Raw genomic sequence first — 18,560 nt, forward strand, 5'->3', positions numbered from 1 at the left:
TTTTGCGCTGGGGACACAGCTTTAGAAGATGAGGTTGGTGGAAAGAACGGTTAGGGGCTCTTATTCAATCTCTAGAGATCTCTGCAGCTTCCAGATCTGACTGCTAACACGACAACATATATTTTATAGATGGCAAGCATTTTCAAAGAAATGAAGAAAGTTCTGTTAACAAGGCCGAATAAAGTTTAATTATAATATAATTGTACCGGAGACCGCTAGGTACTTTTACAAAAATACTCAAAAATATCACAGGACAGCCTCCGAAACTGTCTCGATGGAGTCATGACTCACCCTGAATACTTTCCGTCTTATGTCAACTGTATTTATTTTGTCCAATAATCTCATGGATTAAAATTTGAAAATTTGTGGTAAGGTCTTATGGGACCAAACAGCCGAGGTCATCGATCCCTAAGCTTACTCACTGCTTAATCTAACTTTGATTCATAATCAAAACGTCTTCGGTCCCGGGTTCGATCGCCGCCACTGCCTAAATTTTGATGAATAATCAGCATTGGCGGCCGAAGACTTCCGGCATAAGAAGTCAGCCTCATTCTGCCAACGGCCTTGTTAAAGAGGGCGGAGGACCGGATAGAGGTTCAGGGCACTCTCTTGTCCTAGGGGTGGGAAATTGCCCCTAAAGGCGGAAGAATCAGCAATGATCAACGACGTGAGGATGCAGAAGGCAATGGAAACCACTATATTAATGACACGTAACGTATATCCACAGGACATGTGGTCTGTAATTGAAGTGTCATGATGATCTCTCCATTGGTAAAAGATTCCGGAATAGTCCCCCATTCGGATCTCCGGGAGGCGACTGCCAAGGGGGAGGTTACCATTAGAGAAAGATTGAATAATCAACGAAAGGATAACGTTCTACGAGTCGGGGCGTGGAATGTCAGAAGCTTGAGCGTGGTAGGGAAGCTAGAAAATCTGAAAAGGGAAATGCAAAGGCTCAATCTAGATATAGTAGGGGTCAGTGAAGTGAAGTGGAAGGAAGACAAGGATTTCTGGTCAGATGAGTATCGGGTAATATCAACAGCAGCAGAAAATGGTATAACAGGTGTAGGATTCGTTATGAATAGGAAGGTAGGGCAGAGGGTGTGTTACTGTGAACAGTTCAGTGACCGGGTTGTTCTAATCAGAATCGACAGCAGACCAACACCGACAACGATAGTTCAGGTATACATGCCGACGTCGCAAGCTGAACAGATAGAGAAAGTGTATGAGGATATTGAAAGGGTAATGCAGTATGTAAAGGGGGACGAAAATCTATTAGTCATGGGCGACTGGAATGCAGTTGTAGGGGAAGGAGTAGAAGAAAAGGTTACAGGAGAATATGGGCTTGGGAGAAGGAATGAAAGAGGAGAAAGACTAATTGAGTTCTGTAACAAGTTTCAGCTAGTAATAGCGAATACCCTGTTCAAGAATCACAAGAGGAGGAGGTATACTTGGAAAAGGCCGGGATATACGGGAAGATTTCAATTAGATTACATCATGGTCAGACAGAGATTCCGAAATCAGATACTGGATTGTAAGGCGTACCCAGGAGCAGATATAGACTCAGATCACAATATAGTAGTGATGAAGAGTAGGCTGAAGTTCAAGACATTAGTCAGGAAGAATCAATACGCAAAGAAGTGGGATACGGAAGTACTAAGGAATGACGAGATACGTTTGAAGTTCTCTAACGCTATAGATACAGCAATAAGGAATAGTGCAGTAGGCAGTACTGTTGAACAGGAATGAACTTCTCTAAAACGGGCCATCACAGAAGTTGGGAAGGAAAACATAGGTACAAAGAAGGTAGTTGCGAAGAAACCATGGGTAACAGAAGAAATACTTCAGTTGATTGATGAAAGGAGGAAGTACAAACATGTTCCGGGAAAATCAGGCACACAAAAATACAAGTCGCTGAGGAATGATATAAATAGGAAGTGCAGGGAAGCTAAGACGAAATGGCTGCAGGAAAAATGTGAAGACATCGAAGAAGTTATGATTGTCGGAAGGACAGACTCAGCATACAGGAAAGTCAAAACAACCTTTGGTGACATTAAAAGCAACCGTGGTAACATTAGGAGTGCAACGGGAATTCCACTGTTAAATGCAGAGGAGAGAGCAGATAGGTGGAAAGAATACATTGAAAGCCTCTATGAGGGTGAAGATTTGTCTGATGTGATAGAAGAAGAAACAGGAGTCGATTTAGAAGAGATAGGGGATCCAGTATTAGAATAGGAATTTAAAAGAGCTTTGGAGGAATTACGGTCAAATAAGGCAGAAGGGATAGATAACATTCCATCAGAATTCCTCAAATCATTGGGGAAGTGGCAACAAAACGACTATTCACGTTGGTGTGTAGAATATATGAGTCTGGCGACATACCATCTGACTTTCGGAAAAGCATCATCCACACAATTCCGAAGACGGCAAGAGCTGACAAGTGCGAGAATTATCGCACAATCAGCTTAACAGCTCATGTATCGAAGCTGCTTACAAGAATAATATACAGAAGAATGGAAAAGAAAATTGACAATGCGCTAGGTGACGATCATTTTGGCTTTAGGAAATGTAAAGGGACGAGAGAGGCAATTCTGACGTTACGGCTAATAATGGAAGCAAGGCTAAAGAAAAATCAAGACACTTTCATAGGATTTGTCAACCTGGAAAAAGCGCTCGACAATATAAAATGGTGCAAGCTGTTCGAGATTCTGAAAAAAGTAGGGGTAAGCTATAGGGAGAGACGGGTCATATACAATATGTACAACAACCAAGAGGGAATAATAAGAGTGGACGATCAAGAACGAAGTGCTCGTATTAAGAAGGGTGTAAGACAAGGCTGTAGCCTTTCGCCCCTACTCTTCAATCTGTACATCGAGGAAGCAATGATGGAAATAAAAGAAAGGTTCAGGAGTGGAATTAAAATACAAGGTGAAAGGATATCAATGATACGATTCGCTGATGACATTGCTATCCTGAGTGAAAGTGAAGAAGAATTAAATGATCTGCTGAACGGAATGAACAGTTTAATGAGTGCACAGTATGGTTTAAGAGTAAATCGGAGAAAGACGAAGGTAATGAGAAGTAGTAGAAATGAGAACAGCGAGACACTTAACATCAGGATTGATGGTCACGAAGTCAATGAAGTTAAGGAATTCTGCTACCTAAGCAGTAAAATAACCAATGACGAACGGAGCAAGGAGGACATCAAAAGCAGACTCGCTATGGCAAAAAAGGCATTTCTGGCCAAGAGAAGTCTACTAATATCAAATACCGGCCTTAATTTGAGGAAGAAATTTCTGAGGATGTACGTCTGGAGTACAGCATTGTATGGTAGTGAAACATGGACTGTGAGAAAACCGGAACAGATGAGAATCGAAGCATTTGAGATGTGGTTCTACAGACGACTGTTGAAAATTAGGTGGACTGATAAGGTAAGGAATGAGGAGGTTCTACGTAGAATCGGAGAGGAAAGAAATATGTGGAAAACACTGGTAAGGAGAAGGGACAGTATGATAGGACATTTGCTAAGACATGAGGGAATGACTTCCATGGTACTAGAGGGAGCTGTAGAGGGCAAAAACTGTAGAGGAAGACAGAGATTGGAATACGTCAAGCAAAAAATTGAGGACGTAGGTTGCAAGTGCTACCCTGAGATGAAGAGGTTAGCACAGGAAAGGAATTCTTGGCGGGCCGCATCAAACCAGTCAGTAGACTGATGACCAAAAAGAAATCTAACTTAAGCTAACTTACGCTATGGACAACACACACACGCATGCCCGAGGGAGGATTCAAACCTCCGACGGGGAGAGCCGCGCGGACTGTGGAAAGGTGCCTCACAGATTAAAGAAAATACGAGTATTAAAATTGTGATACACAAGAAAAAGTAGACTATGCAGAAATGAAAATGCTGATTAACAGGTATCTTTCAATATGTAACCTTAATTATTTGCATAGTTACTCATAAACGTATACGATATTAGATGTGCTTGAATGTTTCTTTCTACGCCATTCTGTAAATTAAAATCATCGAAGTTTAGGAGTCTATTAATGAGGCTATCGACGTTTACCCGTCCGCGATGACGTAATCGAAATCAGCATCGCAAATTTCGCGTCATCACACACGTGTAATCACAATTAACTATGTGTGAATGTGCGAAAATTATTAATGCCGATCATCGGATACATCTGACGTAAGAGAACATTTCAGTCTAGATATGCAGACAGGAGTTTTTGATTTACAATTCTTAGCGTCAAGATATCATACAGTCCTTAGAGTAAAATAATCAATAGTACAAGGAAAACTAACAAGTAGAATCACGGAGGCTTTAAATATTATAGTTAGCTACAATGACGGTAACTGTAGAGATTAATATTTCTCTCTTAAGCACTTTATGAATGATACTAGTGCAACAAGTACACTAGACAGTAGAAGATATTGGCAGAGCTGCTGTGCCAAGTCTCTCGTATAACTCTTCCATAATGCTACGAGAACCAGACATCGAAAATCGGTAACGGATGTATATGGCGCGGTCTGCAGCGAGTCTATTTTTACACTGTTTCCTATCACAGAACGTGTTTACTTATAGAGAAAACAGGAAGAGACGTACAATCCAGACTATCGTCGTCCAAACATAAAACAGCTGTAGCCTCTGCGACCTTTTGTGACGTCAGTTAGTTCCATGCTCACATTGCAGAAAAGCCTGTATGATAATGTCAGTGGAAGAAAATCCTTTCAACTGTGCATTTACTATACTAGTCAGAGGAGTTCACGTTTAGGGGCTATAACTCTCTTTCTACGGCACTGTAAATAGTATAACATACAACTGAGTACCATTGTCATCTACTATATTTCCATCTCCAGGGGGGTAAAATATGATGTACATGGCCCAAACATGGCCCTATGAAACATTTCGTCGAGATTCGCGTTCTTTTGTAAAAAATGTATATCATAACGACTTTTACAGCCAACATTTTATATCAACTGACCATATTGTGACTAGTAAGATCGATGCCTACACATTTCCCCCTTCTATTCTTTTTAATTCAGCGACCCCGAGGGGCGGGTGGGGTGGGGGGAGGCTCGTCATCACTATTCTTATTTATTTGATACGGTCTCCTGGGTTGAGCTTACATCAAGCATCCTAGATTGTTTGCTGGATTTGTTGCATTCCCTGCTTGCCACTACAGTTCGTGCCCTCCAGTTCAAAAAATGGCTCTGAGCACTATGGGACTTAACCTCTAAGGTCATTAGTCCCCTAGAACTTAGAACTACTTAAACCTAACTAACCTAAGAACATCACACACATCCATGCCCGAGGCAGGATTCGAACCTGCGACCGTAGCGGTCGCGCGGTTCCAGACTGTAGCGCCTAGAACCGCTCGGCCACTCCGGCCGGCCCCTCCAGTTCCATGAAGGTTACATCCTGGTGTCTGAACACAAGTCCCAACATACTCTCCCTTCCTCCAGCCGTTGTTTTCTATTTAGTTATTTTCTCGCCAACACTGCGGGGAAACTGCTCGTTCTTAGCGGTACATTTAATTTTCAGCATGCTTCTGTATCACCAAATCTCCATCACTTCGATTCCCTTTTCTTTTCGTTTTCCCTGCACTCTGTGATTCACTTCCATTCGATCCTGCGCTTCAGCCGTACATTCTCAGAAATTTCTTTCTCAAACTAATGTCTGTGTTTGTAACCAGAAGGCTTCGTTTAGCGATGAGTGTCCTTCGTGTTTGTGGAAGTCTCCTTCATATAACCTCTTTCGTTTTTCCTTGATGAGTTATATCACTTTGAGGATAGCAGTGTTCCATCACTTACTCTACTACGTGGTTCCCAATTTAGATGTTAAATCCATCCCTATCTGTCATCTGCTAATCCTCACTACTTTCACCTTTTTTTAGCTTTATTATCGCTCCATATTCTAAACTCATTAGACTATTCATTCTAAACGTAAATTAATTCTTTCTTTGCCTTGGGCTCTCTTGCGACGTGTCGTAGTACTTCGTTGAAGAGATTTGAAAGTGGACGAGGACTGCAGACACGAGTTTGGAAAATTCACGTGGCATCTTGCTGTTCATAAGTTGAAGCAGGGAAATAGTTTTTCATAGTTTACAACAACGAGCAGCGTTTCTGTTATTTGATGACGCGTGTATTGCTCGGGCTGTGGGTTAGACAAAACCTAAGGCAGCCGACGTTGGCGCTGATCCCCTCTTCCCTCTTCTATGCCACATACGGCAGTCGCGTATAAACTGATGTCTGATGATATGCACATACCGCCGAAACGTGTATTACACGAGGTGCCATTAGCATTATTGATGAACTTCCGCGTCCTGAACAAGGCCGGGCAGTCAACTTCGAGCACAGCACGACGTCAGCGGAGGCCTCAATTAACGACGCCCCTCAGGAATTTGTATCTGTCATAATCTAGGTGAGACTCATCCCTTCTCTACAACTCCAGTAAAAATTAAGACCTATGAAGAACGGAATGCAAACTGCCTGACAACTATTAGCAGTTACATTTGGCATCGGGACCCAGATTTTTTTTGAAATGGCTGCACTTAACCGCACCACTACAGGAAAGTAAATGTCTTCTGAAGCCATATACGTAACGAGAAGAAATTCATTTTTGAAATTATTTACTCAGAGATATGAAACAACAGTGAATTGGAGATGCGACAAGAAACTTTCAATATTAAAGCCATTCATTTACCAAATGATGTTTTACGAAGTTACCTATTCAGCATATGTGCAGTGCTGTTTCAGTGAAACAATAGTGATGTTAGCCAGCTGTTGAACGCCCGGAAACTAAGTCTATAGTGGGTTTCTTTCCCTGTTATTCTATCGAAGCCAGCCTTACCCTTAAAGAGTAGTACAAGACCCTTTATTAGTCCTTTACTAAACAAAAGTCCTTCAGTAGTTAACGACCCAATTATCGTGTGTCTTTTGGCCTCCAGTACAGTCTGATCTCCCTCAACATATACTCTGCACTTATTGTACCATAAGCTTGCCAGTTTTTTATTTTTGGGTCTTAGTCCAACATTTCGCGTGTTGCCTCCTAATCCAGCTAAGTAGTTCTGATTTCACAACCGCTCTACGAACGATTAAGACGGGTTCCGGTCCAACGAATGGAACCATCACTTTTGTCTTGGTCAGCTTTGTTCATTGCTACTAATACCTGAGCGGCCATCGACCCTGTTGTTTCCCAGCCTCACATGGACTTCATGGTGTTCTGCAGGGTGTGTGATCTCTTTCCGAGGCTCATAGAGATTTCAGAGCTGCTTGGATGTCGTAATGAATGTAGATGTCACGGTCCTTGTAGCATCGTCGTAAGGCATCCTACGCGGACACTCTGATACCAAATATCTCCTGAGATACCATGACCAGCTTCTCTAGAGAAACTGTGCTTCATAGTCTACACTGTGCTTCGTTCACATAGGCCCCAGCTTTTACGTCTGCACTCGACTCTTCAATAAGCCAGACTACGTCTTCCAAATGGTATCGTGATCCATTCTTCCACTGCTCCGTATTTACCGTTGTTACCTTTCCAAGTTTATTGAACCAGCTCGAAGTTATTATATAGTCATCCAGCATTTACCTAACCATTGCTATATTTACCACATTCACAGTGTTGGTGAGGGATTCTGGATATCCTGAAGTATTTCAGTTATTTCCTGCAACTGTCTCCATTGCAGCCTAGAGGTGTATTGGGGCTTCTTCAGCTTCGCCTCCATGCCAGCAGTGGATATCTTGTTAATTCCGCATGTTATGCTTGGGCAGGACAATCTCTGCACCTTAAAAAATGTGCCTCGTTCTGAAAAATAGGATTAACATATGCATAGAGCAGGTTGCCTTTACTTGGCAGTGTCGCTCGGTCAAAAGGGTGTGGTATTTACGGAAACTGAACAAGGCAAATGCCTAAAACGATTTTTTGTAACATGTGCTTCACTATAATCTCCCTAATAAAGCAGCTTATTTTACCACATGGAGCGAATTTTCATTTAGGGTCAAGTAATGAGATACGTTATTTTCTTTGAATGGAGGAATGACACGCCGTTCATCTTTGTGTTGTCTATCGTATATGCCAGGATCAAGACGAATCAGAGAAAAATTAAGTCCTAGCACCTGAATCTAGTCCAGCAGAGGAACAACACATTGGAAACACAAGATCCAACAGACTATACGCAGACCGAATTCCAGTTTCATTATCATTCTTCCTCCCTGTGAAATTCTTTACAGGTGCTTCTCAAATTCATCTACGTTAAACTACTACTTTTTTGAACGGGGCGGGGGTGGGGGAAGAGGGTGTATTATCATTGAAATAAGGAATCGTGAACTAACAGCAAATTTACTACAAAGCACCTCATCTTCAAACACAAAGGATATGAATAAGCCCTTTTATGCAATTCAAATCTGTTCTTACAATTTTTCCTGTACGACTACGTTAACCCACGTCTCAGCAGTAGTGTCTTTCGATAAGGACTCAAGTAAGACTTTAAAATGATTAGTCCGGAAAGGAAAGAATAGCTACATCTACATCCACGTGTGATATGAGGGAACCTGACCGTTATGAAATGAAAATGACGCAAAAGCTTGCAAAGACCTTCCGTACTACACTATATATATTTCAATTATTTAAATGCAAACCATTAATATAGCAAGGACGAATATATAATGGCTGATTCGGCTGTCGAAAAGAGTCACCTACTCGCCAAGTGGTCTCAAGATCACACTCACAGCGGCAAGATACTTTATTACGTAAACAGTTAATTCGCACATGGATTACAGACAGAATAGGAGATCGATGAGAACGAAAACAATCAAATTACACAAGAAAATGTTACCTGACGTGGGTACCAAGTATCCCACACGTATAAAAGCTGAATCCTAGGAAGTGACCGAGCTGTTCCCACTTCAAAGGTATCGTCCGAATATATCCACCACTCACACGCGTATAAACGAACTACAGGGTGGTCCAAAAGTTCGGAAACACCCTGATAAAATCCAAATGGAGTAGCAAACAAGGAAACACAGTCCCTACACATGAGGAACGGGAAGGGGGAAACTTTATAGGCTATGCCACCAACATGGCGGCCATCTTGAAAGCCGCCATCTTGGATTCAACTCCTAAATTTCAAATGGGAATGTGGTCATGTCACATACCAAACAGATAGAGAATTTCATCAGAAAAACAATGCCGTTGTTATTTTAAACATAGCTTTATTCATTCTCTGGTTAAAGCCAATTACATGTGGCAGCAGTGGGACGCTCGGCAGCATGTGCGTTATGTGCCGAAGAGACATTACGCCAATGTTATACAGTCCCGAGAGACCACCAATAGTCATAGGAATGGCTCGATATGTTGTCCATTATGTTGGATTGTTGATGCCACCCTCCGAACCCAGTCCTGATGAACTTTGACCAACGCATCTGGCTGAATTTGACCACACGCATCAACAATGCGCTGCTTTAGATGATGCAAATCCCGTATTTTCACAGCATAAACCAATGCTTTGACATGACCCCAAAGATAAAAATCCAAAGGAGTCAAATCTGGTAAACGTGGTGGGCACTCCACAGCACCCCTACGACCAATACACTTTTGAGGGAACTGCACATCCATGTATGGTCGCACATTGTGCCCAGAATGTGGTGGGCTCCATCATGCTGGAAGAATTCCAGAAATGCCCCGTCCTCCGTTAACAACGAGGGAAACACTTCTTCATCCAATAACCTCAGATAACCGTTGGCTGTTAACGTACCATCAATAAAAAAAGGTCCAACGACTTTGGTACCTCACACACCACACCAGACCATCACTTTTTGTGAGTCGACCGTTTTGGAAGCATCAATCCAGTTCGGATTTGTGTCGGACCAGTATCTGTGATTCTGCTTGTTCATTTCACCATTGATAAAGACATTGGCTTCATCACTGAACAGCACCTGATAGGGGAAACGTGGGTTTATCTGCAGCTGCTGTGTCACCCATTCTGCGAACTGTACCCGAGGGTCTGGGTCATCCTCGTTCAGGTGTTGGACCAGCTGAATTTTGTACGGGTGCCATGTGTGCTGCGATAAAATTCGCAGTGTGGAGGTACGGCTAACCCCACATTCTTATGGCAGGCGATGAGTACTCCGTTGCGGACTCTTGCTAAATGATGCCAACACGCTCACTGTTGTTGCTTCATCGGTGGCGGATTTTGGTCTTCCAGCCTTAGGTTTCTCTGCGACAGAACCTGTTGCTCAGAATTTGGTCCAAAGCTTGGCAACTCCGCTGTGAGTAGTGGGCTGTCTGGTTGGGTGAAAACTGTTGAAATCCTCAGCAATGACCCGTGTGCTTCTTTCTCCTGTCATCAAGATAATTTCAATGCGTTCTTCACGTGTTTAGGACATTTTGTAACCTGTAAATAAGGAAACAATTATTTAAACGTTAGCATGAGTAAATGATACCTAACAGTTAAACACATGTAACATATCAGGTGTGGGATAGTCACTTTGCACCGTTTCAGACTCCGTTTATGACTTCTCAGTACGTAATACTCGCGCTGCCGAGCGTCCCACTGCTGCCGCAAGTAATTGGCTATAACCCGAGAATGAATAAAGGTATGTTTAAAATAACAACGGCAATGTTTTTCTGGTGAAATTCTTTATCTGTTTGATATGTCACATGACCACATTCCCATTTGAAATTTTGGAATTGAATCCAAGATGGTGGCTTTGAAGATGGCCGCCATGTTGGTGACATAGCCTATAAAGTTTCCCCCTTCCCGTTCCTCGTGTGTAGGGACTGTTTCCTTGTTTGCTACTCCATTTGGATTTTATCAGGGTGTTTCCGGACTTTTGGACCACCCTGTAGAATGATGTCGGAAGATTATCGTTGCATCTCTTAGGAAATTGGCGTATTTTATATGTCTTTTTGAGTCGGAAAAGTACGTATGTTAATCCCATTTCCTATGTCAGCCGTGCTTATAAATAATAGCAGCGGTCTGACGGATGTGGCCATGCCTCACTAGGAACTAGAGCGAGGAAGAAACGACATGAGTATTTTCGATGGTTCATACACAGAGCTACAAACCACGCCCTGCTGCAAGAAAATGTACAAGATGAAACTGTGACGTCTTACGAGGGAGTAAGCACCACGATCAGTAGCCAAAGGAGATGTAACAGTCTTATTGCTGTTTACAGTAGCATGTACATGGTCCTAGTATCATTTCTCTTACAAACACAAGCCATGGTTGGATGTTAGGTAGTTTTGCTCATGTGAGGGTAATATACGATTTAGACATAACATCACCTTTCTGGAGTGCACTATTAAGAGAGATGTATGTGGCATCAGTTCATGCTCCTACAGATCACGCTACAAAATTGCTTAAATCTGTTAAATAGATTGATATTTTTCTCCTTAATACTTTGGAATGACATTACTTGTGAGAAAAACACATGATTCGGCAATATCTATGACTGCATGTGTGAGAAAGTGTCCTGGATTGGGATGCATGTGTTTCGAGTGTTATTATATAGCGCTTTCATGTTTTACTTATATAACCTTTGTTGATGAATGTATTACGAAAACCCATGTAGTTTACAGGAGGAGGCGGTGGATTAAAACTGATTGCAGACAGAGCATAATTTTTAAGCTCTTCTCGGTCTTGAGTGTCTGGGCACCCCCAACCCTCATTCTTTTCCCACACTGTATGGTATTTTTTCTGTAATTTTATACATCCTCAGTCAATCAAGGTAATTTTCCAAGCTTTTCGTGATTTTGTGTATTTCGTCATATTTACCTCAATTTTACGTGTTTACCGCACATTTCTCGTAATTTGACCAAATTTTCCGCAATTTTTACCGCCTTGATATCATTTTTCATACTTTTTGCGATAGTTCTCCATATGTATATAGTCATATTGAAGGCATACCAATGCTTTGTTTAATTTTATATAAGGATATTTGTGTGTCTTATACACAATCCTACTAAGAAATTGTAAGAATTCCCTTCTTCCCGCAGATGCACTTGACTACATTTTGGACAGGACTATCCTGAAAAATATAGTAACACTCGCTTTGTGCCTAGATGATGCTCAATGAGTGACGCAGATTTGAAACTCGAAGTCGAGGAACAATTCTGTGTACTGCTACCACACATCAGAGAGCTTGTCTGCAGACTCATGTAGTGATGCACTCGATGGTAATTGAAAGTCTGGTATCAATTCTACACGTTCATTTTACTTCCACTCTATGTAGTGATTCACTTGATGGTAATTCAACGTCTGGAATCAGTTCTACATGTTCGTTTTACTTCCACTCTATCGTGTACGTATATTCTACAGGAAGTTGACATGTGTACGGAGTTGAGTTTTGTTCTTGCTCCGATACTTCCCCCGTATGTATATGCTCTCATTTCTTACCATTTTAATTCGGAGTTTGCTACAGACGCCTCCCGTTACATTGTTAGACAATCACCCTGCAACGCTGCAGCTCGAAATTCAGGAAGGCCAATACACGGTATCCGAAATCTACAGTTTGTGAATGCCCTGACAGGGTTGTGTGTACTTATCAGAATGGGAGGGCATTAACAGAAGTAGCGAAGCTACTACAGCACTAAGACTGTTAAATGTCCTATGGCTACTCATCGTGGTGCTTCCTCCCTCGTAAGAAGTGGCTGTTTCTTCGTGTGCATTTTACTGCAGCAAGTTGTGGGTGGTAACTCAATGTATCAAGTAGCGAAAATATTTATGTCGTTTTTTCATCGCTATTGTTTCTATTGAGACCTGGCTCCAGTTGTCAAACTGCTACTACTGACAATGAGCATGACTGACATGAGATATGTGATTGAGGGTAAAAAGGCGCATAAAATCCGACAATTTCCTTAGAGACGGAAGAGCAGTCTTCAGACATCATTGTAGTTGGTTTACAAGCTGTATGAATGGTGGATATACTCGGACAATAACCTCGTAGTGAGGAACAGCTCGGTCACTTGCTTGGCCACCAGAATAGTATAGAAGGAAACTGTAGTAATGGGGGTATAAAACTTGCAGAATGGCTGTATGGCACAAGTTGGACATTTATCTCCTGCATTAGAGTACTAACATTGGGGCATTCCACACAACTGATACTTCAGAAAGCATGTGGTTTTAACAGTATAGCATTTTTAGGTGCTGAACCATGTCGCCTTAGGAGCGTGTGTGTTTATTCTGTACGATAATATCTCTCTCGCCTGTACGTTCTAGGTACTGACTCCAGACACTGGAATAATACTCTAGAATAATTTACGTATAGTGTTTCAAACTCAACCTGTCTGGAGCTCCATCATGCATAAATCACACTTTTCTTCTTAACTGTCTGGTATATCACCACAACACACTCATACCTGCTGCACACCGATAAGTGGTGCTAACCTCCTCCACATGCACGCGTCTGGAGAAATCTTCTGCATTTGTATGGATGCCAAGAATAAGAGTGTTGCGGAACAGTTCTCGCTGAACAGCAGATACTGATTCTGTTTGCTCTTTTACTTCACGAGACGCGGAATGTAGCTGTAGTAGTACCCTCCTGCTTGCAGATTGCATTGTAAATTATGTTGCAGGGAGGCTGTGTCAATCTGCCATTGTATCCTACGAATGCGAGAAATCTCTGTGACTCCCATCCTCATAAGGAAAGGCGGCCAGTCTTAATCGTAAATTCCGCACTTTGATTGTGTGCTAGAAGTATGTAGGTAACCTATCTGCATCGATACAGGACGGTGCGTTGTATACTTTGGTGTATATGACCGAATGGACGTACTGCACAGTCACCTATCTGAATTTGCTGTCTATTATATGGTACTCACAAAGAAGTGGAGGGATGAGTTTGGAAAAATGTGTGTGAAATCTTTTGGGACTTAACTGCTAAGGTCATCAGACCCTAAGCTTACACACCACTTAATCTAAATTATTCTAAGGACAAACACACACACACCCATGCCCGAGGGAGGACTCGAACCTCCGCCGGGAAAGTATGGGTGCAAGAACAAAAATCAACTCCGTACACATGTCATCTTCCTGTGGAATATACGTACACGATAGAGTGGAAGTAAAACGAACATGTAGAACTGATTCCAGACGTTGAATTACCATCAAGTGCATCACTACATGAGTCTGCAGACTAGCTCTCTGAAGTGTCGTAGCAGTACACGGAATTGTTTCCATACTTCGAGTTTCCAATCTGTACCACTCCTTAAGTGACATCTAAGTAGAAACAAATGTTCATAAACTGGTTCAAATGGCTCTGGGCACTATGGGACTTAACTTCTGAGGTAATCAATCCCCAAGAACCTAAGTAACCTAAGGACATCACACACATCCATGTCCGAGGCAGGATTCGAACCAGCGACCGGAGACGTCGCGCGGTTCCAAACTGTAGTCCTAGAACCGCTCGGCCACTTCGGCCGGCTACATTTTTCAGGATCGGAAAAATATCAGAGTAAGAACAGAAATGAACTCTGTACACACGTCAACTTTCAATTACCATCGAGTGCATCACTACATGAGTCTGCAGACAAGCTCTCTGATGTGTGGTAGCAGTACACAGAATTGTTCCTCGACTTCGAGTTTCCAATCTGCGTCATTCATTGAGCATCATCTTGGCACAAAACGAGTATTACTATATTTTCCAGGGAAGTCCTGTCCAAAATGTAGTCTAGTGCATCAGCGGGAAGAAGGGAATTCTTTCGATTTGTTAGTAGGATTCTGTACAAGACACACAAATATCCTTGTGTAAAATCAAACAAAGCATGGGTGTGCCTTCAATATTACAAGACATGCTGTAATGATTTTTTTTTACATTTATTAACGCCATAGTGATATAGCATCCTGCAATAATATGCAAAACAACAATGTCTTATTGAATGATAGCCTGTTGTAGCTGAACGTAAAGCGGCTGTGTTTTTCTGGACACGTGAACAAATGACGTGAAACGCTAAATTCTCGAATGTTATTTCATGTGTCTGAAATGTTTGTAATACACAGATGCATGACAATTTGTTAATGGACACTTACTTGAATTTAAGGCAGCTCACAAAGCATGTAACTTTTGTCTGTGAACTGAAAGAACTCACTTGACAGCGATGTTTTTCTTTTCTTGGGAGTTTAAATTTTCGCCTTTTCTTTACTCCCATAGGAGTTACGAAATTTCGAAATAACGAGCACATTTTACACTGAGTGACAGTTCCTACAGCAAAATACTGTACGTTTTTGCCATAATATTCAGGGTTGACTTGTTTAAGAGATGTAAAATAAGTAATACCTGTCAGATGTATCGCTAATAGAGCTCCACCTCTGCAGTTTGCTCATTTGTAATCGGCAGCAGGGTTTTCGGCTTTTTTCACGTCGTTGGATGGCCCAGAATAATAAGATGTGGAGAGAGAGAGAGAGAGAGAGAGAGAGAGAGAGATGCGACAGAATCCGGCAGTCAAATGTAAATGAATGATTGTATAGATGTCGTTCTAGATTGATATTTCAATCGTCCAAAATGGGTGTAATGCACTCGTACATGATAGTTTATAACTTGAACATGAAGAATGCTCTCAAACTGTATCAGTTTTGCCCATAAAAATATTTTCGTGGAAACAGAACATTTGTTATCTTATAAGAGGTGTGTTAACATTAAACGTAATTGTTACACTGAAGTGTTCCATCTGTATGAAGCGAGTGCTTGTGGGGCTGGGTGAGGCGGGCGATGGCGGCTTGGGAACGTATCTTATAGGCAATCACATCTACACTTCTAGAGAACGACTCACCGTTAGGGTGGCCTTCGTTTATCTCGCTTTGTTTTGTGGCCCTCTGCTGTTGTGGCATATTGTGTATGTGTAACTGTCGTCGGCATATAGTGCTGACCGCCGGGACCTCCGACCAAAGCCGGCCACACCTGCCGGAGACAGTGCACTCAGCTATGGCCGTTGGCAGTGAGTGGTGTATGTCAGTCGCAGCTGCCTTTCCCCAAGCACCGGACGTTTGAAAAAGCATTCTGGAAAGTTCACTGGAAATTCGATGTTTTTTCTGGGAGGGGGGGGGGGGGGGGAGGGATCAGTCTTTCCGAGATATGTGTAGTATCACAGATTGCAGAAAGCATATTGTTATTTTTGTCTATCCGTGATTCCCACAGACCGGAGACAGTATATCCTTGCCATCATATGGAACTCGCTGTGAACCATCAGCAACAGGATGGCGAGGAGAAGGGTGGAGACCACACATCTAGCAGAACACAATTAACATTACAGAGGAACGAAGTTAATTAGAGCCTGTTTTATATTATCTATTGAAGGTTCCACTTCTTCCAAAGTATTTCTCGAAAAAACAAAAACATAACCTAAGGGCCGGTTTCCGCGTACTTTAGACGTATGTTTACGTACAAATCTGAGACATTTATTTAAGTATTGTATGAAGAATTTAGGTTGTTTTCGTTTTATTGAGGAAGTGTCTTCATGTAAAGACATAAAATGCAAATGGACGCCTCAGTAATTTAATTTGGATTAGACGAACTAAAATCACATTCTGTGGACTTGAAGTACTCAAAATAGGTGTCTATGACACACTTTAATGGTACAATAACGGAAATAGTTGCAGAACTGAAGTGCCGAAAGAGTTGGTATAGATCCTGGTGTGTCTACAACAAAAGCACTTTACACCATCGACGAGAGCAGGGTGAGAAAGTAGTCCATTCCTTGCAAATACAGGTCAGGCAGATTCGAGGAGGAGAGAAGGGAAACCTGGATGATGAGGAGTATCAGTAAGGAGGATTTTAAAAGTGAGGTAAGCTTATTACACGTAGAAGTATGAGAAGAAAATCTTTGAACCTCATTTTCTCTGTTACACATTTTTTACGTTATCAGAAGCCATTTCTCAAAAAGTACACTACACACCATTAAAATTGATACACCACGAAGATGACGTGTTACAGACGCGAAATTTAACCGACAGAAAGAAGATACTGTGATATGCAAATGATTAGCTTTTCAGAGCATTCGCACGAGGTTGGCGCCGGTGGCGACACCTACAACGTGCTGACATGAGGAAAGCTTCCAACCGATTTCTCATACACAAACAGCAGTTGACGCGCGTTGCCTGGTGAAACGTTGCTGTGATGCCTTGTGTAAGGAGAATAAATGCGTACCATCTCGTTTCCGACTTTGATAAAGGTCGGATTGTACCCTATCCCGATTGCGTTTATCGTATCGCGACATTGCTGCTCGCGTTGCCCGAGATCCAATGACTGTTAGCAGAATATGGAATCGGTGGGTTCAGGAGGGTAATACGGAACGCCGTGCTGGATCCCAACGACCTCGTACCACTAGCAGTCGAGATGACAGGCATCTCATCCGCATGGCTGTAACGGATCGTGCACCCACGTCTCGATCCCTGAGTAAACAGATGGGGACGTTTGCAAGACAACAACCATCTGCACGAACAGTTTCAACGACGTTTGCAGCAAGCATGGATTATCAGCTCGGAGACCATGGCTGCGGTTACCCTTGACGCTTGCGTCACAGACAGGAGCGCCTGCGATGGTGTACTCAACGACGAATCTGGGTGCACGAATGGCAAAACGTCATTTTTTCGGAAGAATCCAGGTTCTTGTTACAGCATCGTGATGGTCGCATCCGTATTTGGCGACATCGCGGTGAACGCACATTGGAAGCGTGTATTCGTCATCGCCATACTGGCGTATCACCCGGCGTGATGGTATAGGGTGCCATTGGTTGCACGTCTCGGTCACCTTTTTGTTCGCAGTGACGGCACTTTGAACAGAGGATGTACATTTCAGATGTGTTACGACCCGTGGCTCTGCCCTTCATTCGATCCCTGCGAAACCTACATTTCAACCAGATAATGCACGACCGCATGTTGCAGGTCCTGTACGGGCCTTTCTGGATACAAAAAATGTTGGACTGCTGCCCTGACCAGCACAATCTCCAGATCTCTCACTAATTGAAAACGTCTGGTCAATGGTGGCCCGAGCAACTGGCTCGTCACAATACGCCAGTCACTACTCTTGATGAACTGTGGTATCGTGTTGAAAGCTACATGGGCAGCTGTACCCGTACACGCCATCCAAGCTCTGTTTGATTCAATGCCCAGGAGTATCAAGGCCGTTATTACGGCCAGAGGTGGCTGTTCTGGGTACTGATTTCTCAGGATCTATGGGCCCAAATTGCGTGAAAATGTAATCACATGTCAGTTCTAGTATAATATATTTGTTCAAGGAATACCCTTTTATCATCTGCATTTCTTCTGGTGTAGCAATTTTAACACTCTAAGCGCCAAGCCCGTAAAATTTACGGGCCTGGGATCGCGCGAAAATCACCAAGCCCGTAAATTTACGGGCCGCTACATTTAATTTCATTCAAAACACTGCAACGTTATTTCTACGGGTTGGCCAGCGCTATACGTTTTTCAGATGTTTATTAACAAAATGCGTCCATAGATGTCACGGCAGCGCTGTAAATTCATGTTAAAACTTATCTTTGCGTTCTCAGTCTGTATATCATTCAGTTGTTTGTCATCATGTTTCGGCGCGGTTTATCAGACGCAGA

The 18,560-nt window shown here is 42.5% G+C and overlaps 1 protein-coding gene across 1 annotated transcript in view; it reads left to right on the plus strand.

Moving 5' to 3' along the window:
* Positions 1 to 18,560, plus strand: part of LOC124798449 (sex peptide receptor) — a 527,798-nt gene that overhangs the window by 266,292 nt on the left and 242,946 nt on the right. The window lies entirely within an intron of this gene.

The sequence above is a fragment of the Schistocerca piceifrons genome, chromosome 5 (assembly GCF_021461385.2).
Source record: "Schistocerca piceifrons isolate TAMUIC-IGC-003096 chromosome 5, iqSchPice1.1, whole genome shotgun sequence".
NCBI classification, from domain to species: domain Eukaryota; kingdom Metazoa; phylum Arthropoda; class Insecta; order Orthoptera; family Acrididae; genus Schistocerca; species Schistocerca piceifrons.